This window comes from Agelaius phoeniceus, chromosome 14 (assembly GCF_051311805.1).
Source record: "Agelaius phoeniceus isolate bAgePho1 chromosome 14, bAgePho1.hap1, whole genome shotgun sequence".
Classification (NCBI taxonomy): Eukaryota; Metazoa; Chordata; class Aves; order Passeriformes; family Icteridae; genus Agelaius; species Agelaius phoeniceus.
Window position 1 is genome coordinate 2,382,152 of NC_135278.1, and position 6,080 is coordinate 2,388,231.

A 6,080-nucleotide genomic window follows, 5' to 3' on the forward strand; every position below is an offset into this window, starting at 1 on the left:
AAGGCTTGATGTTCTTCCTCTCTATTTTTAAATTGCTCTGGTTTGAGTCTCACAGCCAAAAGCAATCAATAAAACCCACAAATGTACATGTTAGAAAAGAAAGGTGTAATAGGAGAGCACAAGGAGGGTGAGGAATTGTTCACACTCAAGACAATAATGGATTTCCTGAAGGGGATGTCAGCTTTAGGGCTGTGAGGCACAGAAGCACAGCTCATCTTGTGGCAACTTTCCTTCCCCCTGCATTTCCCAGACTTTAATGGAGGTAATTATTATACTTCCATTAATTGACCCTGTCGGCAGTGAACAGAGGTGGCATGGAAGTTCTGGGATGGTATTCCTGGGAAATGGAACCTAACAAAGCACTCTGCCCCTCTGGAACAGGCAGGCATGGCTCAGGGCAGCTGACTCTGGAAAGATCAGGGAAACCCTTGGGATCAGGGATGAGTGGGCTGATCAGGAAAAACACCCACGTTCAGTTTGCCTTCCCTTCAATCTGCCACTGTCCCCATGGATAAAGCCACAAAGGTTTCAGCAGAGTGCGTTGGTTTTCCTGGGTAAGGACAAAGTCACCTCGCTGTCCTTTCTCACTCAGAGCCTGAGTCCTCCCCACGCTGCTGGTGACACACCCTGCACTCGTCCTTTTGTCCCCCTGGTGCTCCCCTGACCCTGGGCTGACTCAGCCCAGCCATGTGTACCGGGTGAGCACAATTTCACAATAAAATAATCGGTCACTTCTCAAAAAGGGGCACATTTACTCAGCCACTTGGAAGAAAAAAGGGAAACACAGACTATAATTCCTTTTATTTACAGTGAGAAATGAAGCATGAGCAAGATGATTAGAACTGTAATTAAACAAGAGAGTCAGACCCACAGATTGGCACAAGATGGAGAAGGAGGCTCTTGGAGAGAACAGCATCCTGAATCTTGAAGTATTTTTCCCACTGCAAGCCCCAGGGACACCTCTCCTTAATTTGCTGTCTAACAAGAAGCTCTGCCCAAAAGCCCCTCTGTTTACCTAGGAATGAAAGCTGGGCCTGAGGAAAAGGTCGAGCCAATTTTCTCACTGAAATATCCTGCACACAGAGATATGCAGAGATCCTGAAATCTGAGCTTCATTACAAAGGGGAAAAACAATTTCCTAAGGATGACGGGGGAAAGGCCCAGAGGAGATTCTGTCTGCAGCCAAGTAAAGCTGGAGTCTGGCTCCAATCCTGAATTCCACCCCTCTCTGGCACTTGCCAAACACCAGCTCAGCTCTGCAGATGCCATGAACATCCTACCACCACGTTGCATTCCAGTCCCATGGCTGCTGTCCTTCCTGGGTGATGCAGTTCTTGGCATGTTTTCCACAGCTCTCCGGAGCCCACATCCGAATTCCCTGGGATAGGTTTCGGTGTCCTGCTGGGAGGCAGATAATCCACCCTTTGTCACCAGGGATTGATGCCTCAGAACAACGACATTGCATCAAAGAAAAGCACTTAGGAATAAATTTGCCACTGCTAACAAGCTTGACTGGGTCAGAGCTTTGTGTGCTGGAACAAAGAGTTTAAGACCCTGGAACATGTTTGGATTGCAGAGGAAATTCCATTCAGTCTCGGGAATGCACTGGATCACTTGAGTTTGTAGATCGGGTCTTGCAGTGGAGGAAGATCAGACCTTACAGGGCTCTGCTCTAGAGCTGGTCCAACAAGATCTGGGGTTTTTTGAGGTGTCAGTGGCAGACAGAAGACACCAAATTCAGCACAGTGCCAAGGGGAAGACAGTAATTCCCAGCTCTGTCATTGGCTTATTCATCCATGCAGGGCTTAAATCCAACTGGGAGCCCAGTGTGCCATGGGAGCTGGTAAAGAAGAGTTCCAAGAGACAACTTTGGCATTGGCAGCGGGGTGAGGAGAGCAGCTCTGTCCTGGGGGATGCAGGGGGATGGAGACTGACAGGCTGTGCTCTGCAGCAGTGACAGACACACTGCACTGCCTGAGCTGCAGAGATTTGTCTGGAGCTGTAAACACATCTGCTCTGGCCTTGCTCAGCCCTCCCTCCCGCTCCCAGTCTGTCAATGCTCATGCCAGGGAGCTCTCAGGAAAGCTGTCTCGTTGGGAAAGGCAGACTGATGGATGTTTGCTCAGGTTCAGAGCAAGGAGAATTTCTGTGAATGTGCCTTGGGATGCTCAGGAGGCTGTTCCCATTCAGGGGTGCAAACCACGTCCCTGAATTATTAGACTGTTAAAAACAAGAAGTGCCGCTCAAATTGCAAGACAATAAACGAGAAGATTCTTGTAGAATAATTTTGAAACTGAGAATCATCACAACCTGCTCCTGGCTGTTCACTGGAACAGAGAAGGAAGTTCCTTGTGTGGGCTGTTTGTTCAGACATCCAGTTCAGCCCCAAGAGGGACAGTGAAACTCTGTGTTCTTCACTTCCCTTCCTGGACTCTGCTGGAAGAGGACACAAGCATCAGGTGATTCCATCACACCCACTAAGATGACATTTTATCTTCTTTCCATTAAAGCCATCCAGCCACAGCAACTGTGAAGGGAAAAAAACCAACTCTACCAAACCTTTGCTTCCCTCACAGCCCCTCAGTGATTTTTCATCTCTGCAAGTGATGCTTTAATTAATGCCATCTCCTGCCTGGGAGCAGGGTAGGGGCCTGTCCCAGAGCCCCAGCACAGCGTGGGGAGCAGGTCATTAATCCAAGGCAGAGCAACACAACCAGGGAGGCTAAAAATACCCAGGACACCTGATTGCTCCACCTGATTGTAGGGAATTGAGAGGAGGAGAGGGATGGGCCCTGCATGCTGAGTGCTCAGGCTGCTGCAATCACAGCCCCTGCCTGCTGGAAAACCTCTGGAAGGGAGAGCAGGGGCTGGGATTTGGTGTTACTGCAGCAGGATCAGCTCAGAGGCAGCACCTGTGGGACTCCTTTAGCAGCACAAGGGATGAGCTGATTGTGTTTGGTCCAGCAGATCCCTGGATATCCCATGGCACGGAAATCCAACCCCAGAACCACTGCACTGCCCCAGACTTGTGGCACTAACATCATCACTGCCCAGGGATGTCAGCAGGAAAAGGTGGAACAAACAGCAGAGATTAATTTCCATGAGCTACTTTCAAAACCTTCGGTTGCATAATTTCAGGTCTGTCAGCACAGGCTGTAATTATAATCCCAGAATCCCAGACTGGTTTGGGCTGGAAGAGACCTTAAAGCTCATCCAGCCCCTCCCTGGCAGGCACACCTTCCCTGGCCCAGCTTACACAGGGGTGTGCAATTCCTCACAAGGACCCTGACAGCAGCTCAGGAGAGCAAAACTCACTTAAAAATCCCCTGGGGATAAGGAGAGTCCCAAGGGTTGAAGTCCACAGGAGCCCCTGCCCAGCTCTGCTTTTGTTCCTCTCAGCAGCCTCACATTCCCTGGACTAAGCTCCTTGTGTATTTCTCCTCTCTGGGAAGATACTTCACAATCTATTTGTTGCAGTCAAAATTCTCAAATACAGGCAGGATCTGTTCTCCCTCAGGCTCTTTTTGAGAAAGCTCTTTCTTGACTATCCCTCAAGTGAGGAAAACAAACTCCAAAGGCTGAATTCCTGCTGTGTTTCAGCTGCCCTTGGCACCCTCGGCACATTCCTTGGGCTCTCTGCTTCCCAAATTATAGCACCCAGTGTTTGGGCAGGTGCTGAGGGTGGAATTGTATCTAAACTCATCATCTCAGGGTATTTTTGGCAGCATTCTCTTGATGACACTTGTAGACAAGGCTCTGCAACAGCCCCTCTGCCACTCAGTGTGGGTGTCTGGTAATGCCCCCTCCCACCTTCTCGCAGTAAAAATAGCACAAGAAATTGTTCTTTTCTCAAACATCTCCCCCCAGAATGTCATTTTCATCTGCATCACACAAGATTTGGCTGTTTTGTTGATAGGGATTTATTGTGCTAGATTTTATCTGCCTGTTAAACACTTCCTAAGTGGGGAGTGAGTAATAAAAATGAGATTACAGGAATTGCTTGGTGGGGAACAGACCAGACCTACAATTTAGCTTGCTTGTTCCTGTAAGCTGAGGAACTTCAAACTGATCTGCAAATTGCAAAATAAATTTAGAAAATCACTTTTCTAAATTTTCACAGCACAAAGCCTGTCCAGCATGAGGGTGAATGGCAGAATCAATGCCAATGTAGGGAACTCAGAGCAAGACCAAAAGAGTTACAGATTCCTGTAGTACAGGGGAAATTCTGGAATAAATGTGACTTCAAATGACACCAAAAAATGGGGATGCTGTGGGTGGTACTCAGCAGTTCAGTCAAGGATGGGACATTGCCTTGGTGGCCTTGGACAGGACATTGTGCCAGTCTTCCCTTCCCTTCCCTTCCCTTCCCTTCCCTTCCCTTCCCTTCCCTTCCCTTCCCACTGGAGGAGAGGTGGAATTGCCCCTTTAAGTCCAATTCATCTCTGATCTGGGTGGGTTTTTATGCATTCAGCTTCCTCAGATGTACTCAAAATACATTTTCTAAGCTTCACACCGTGGCCTCATTCTCTGTTTATTTTCTTCTGACATCTTTGCCTCATCTCCTCAGGCTCCATAAATGCAGATTTCAGACAGAAGATGGGCACAACCCATCTGTGACTTGGGAGAAGCTCCCTGGAAGAAGTCAGCTCTCCTTATTCCCTGAGATTCCCACTCAAACTGATCCCTGTGGCACAAGTTTGGGGAGAAGCTGTGAGGGTGGCAGTGCCTGGCTGAGCAATGCAGCTGTTCCTTCAGCTCTTCTCATCTCCACGTCCTTATTTCTTCCCTCATTTTTTATTTTTGTCTTGTTTTTGCACTTTCCTTAGGGAAGAGGAGGAAGCTGCATTGCTATTCCACAGGTACATTTTGTGCAGTGCTGCAAAGTCCCCTAAGTGATGCCCACCCCGTTTATTATTAACTTTAAAAACCATGCTCATGCTTCTGCAAACCCCAGGAGAAGCTACCGGGGAAAAACGACTTTGGATCACGTGGAGCACAAACACAAAGCCTTAATTAACGAGCGCTGCCCCCACTAATTGCAGAGGAGGAGCCTGTGCTGCTCCGCACCGGGAATGACAGGGAATTACAGCCCGTGTGTCTCTTCTTCCCTTGATCTCAGGCTGTGTGGGTTTGTACGAGCAGTAGAAATTATAGAATATGGAATAACAGCCATGGAAGGTGTCCCAGCCCGTGGCAGGGATTGGAACTGGATGAGTTTTGATGTCCCTTCCAACCCAAGCCAGTGTGGGATTCTGATTTTGCTGTAATTAAAAGCTGTCAATTCTCATGCTCGATACAAGATCACCAATAATGAAAACCTGTAAATTTTCAGGCTCGCTACAAAATCTAACATTTAAAACCGGTACATTCTGAGGCTCCTGAAGGGATTTTTTTGGCTATTCAAGGTTTGGCTTGGAACAAACGCCTGGGAGCTGCTGCCCTTGGGGCTGTGGGACACCAGCACTCATTGCAGCAGTGAACAGCAATTCCAGCAGTTCCTTGGGCTGGGCACCCACGGGACACAGCATCGTGCTTGGAATTTAAAACACACGGCAAACAGGACGAACAGGTGTCACTAGCTGTGGGAAGTGTGACAAGTGTTAAAGTGACAAATGTGCCTGCAAACCCTTTCTCCAGGGGAGGATGCTGTCAGCCTGCTGCTCACCCAGACGGCACAGCTGATGGCCGCACGCATTGAGGGGGGAAAAAAAGTGTTTTTTCCTGAAATATTCCCTGAGAGCTTCGCGATCGCCGGTGCTGGGAGGGGAAAAGACACGGGGAGAGAGTGGGACTGCAGCAGGATGGAGAGGAGGATGAGGGGGCTCCCGGGGGCTCTGGGCACATCCCGGGCGTTCCGGGCACATCCCGAGGGCTCCGGGCACATCCCGGGAGTTCCAGGCATATCGTGGGGACTCTGGGCACAGATCGGGAGTTCCGGGCACATCCCGGGAGTTCCAGGCACATCCCGGGGGCTCCGGGCGCATCCCGAGGGCTCCGGGCACATCCCGGGAGTTCCAGGCATATCGTGGGGACTCTGGGCACATCCCGGGAGTTCCGGGCACATCCCGAGGGCTCCGGGC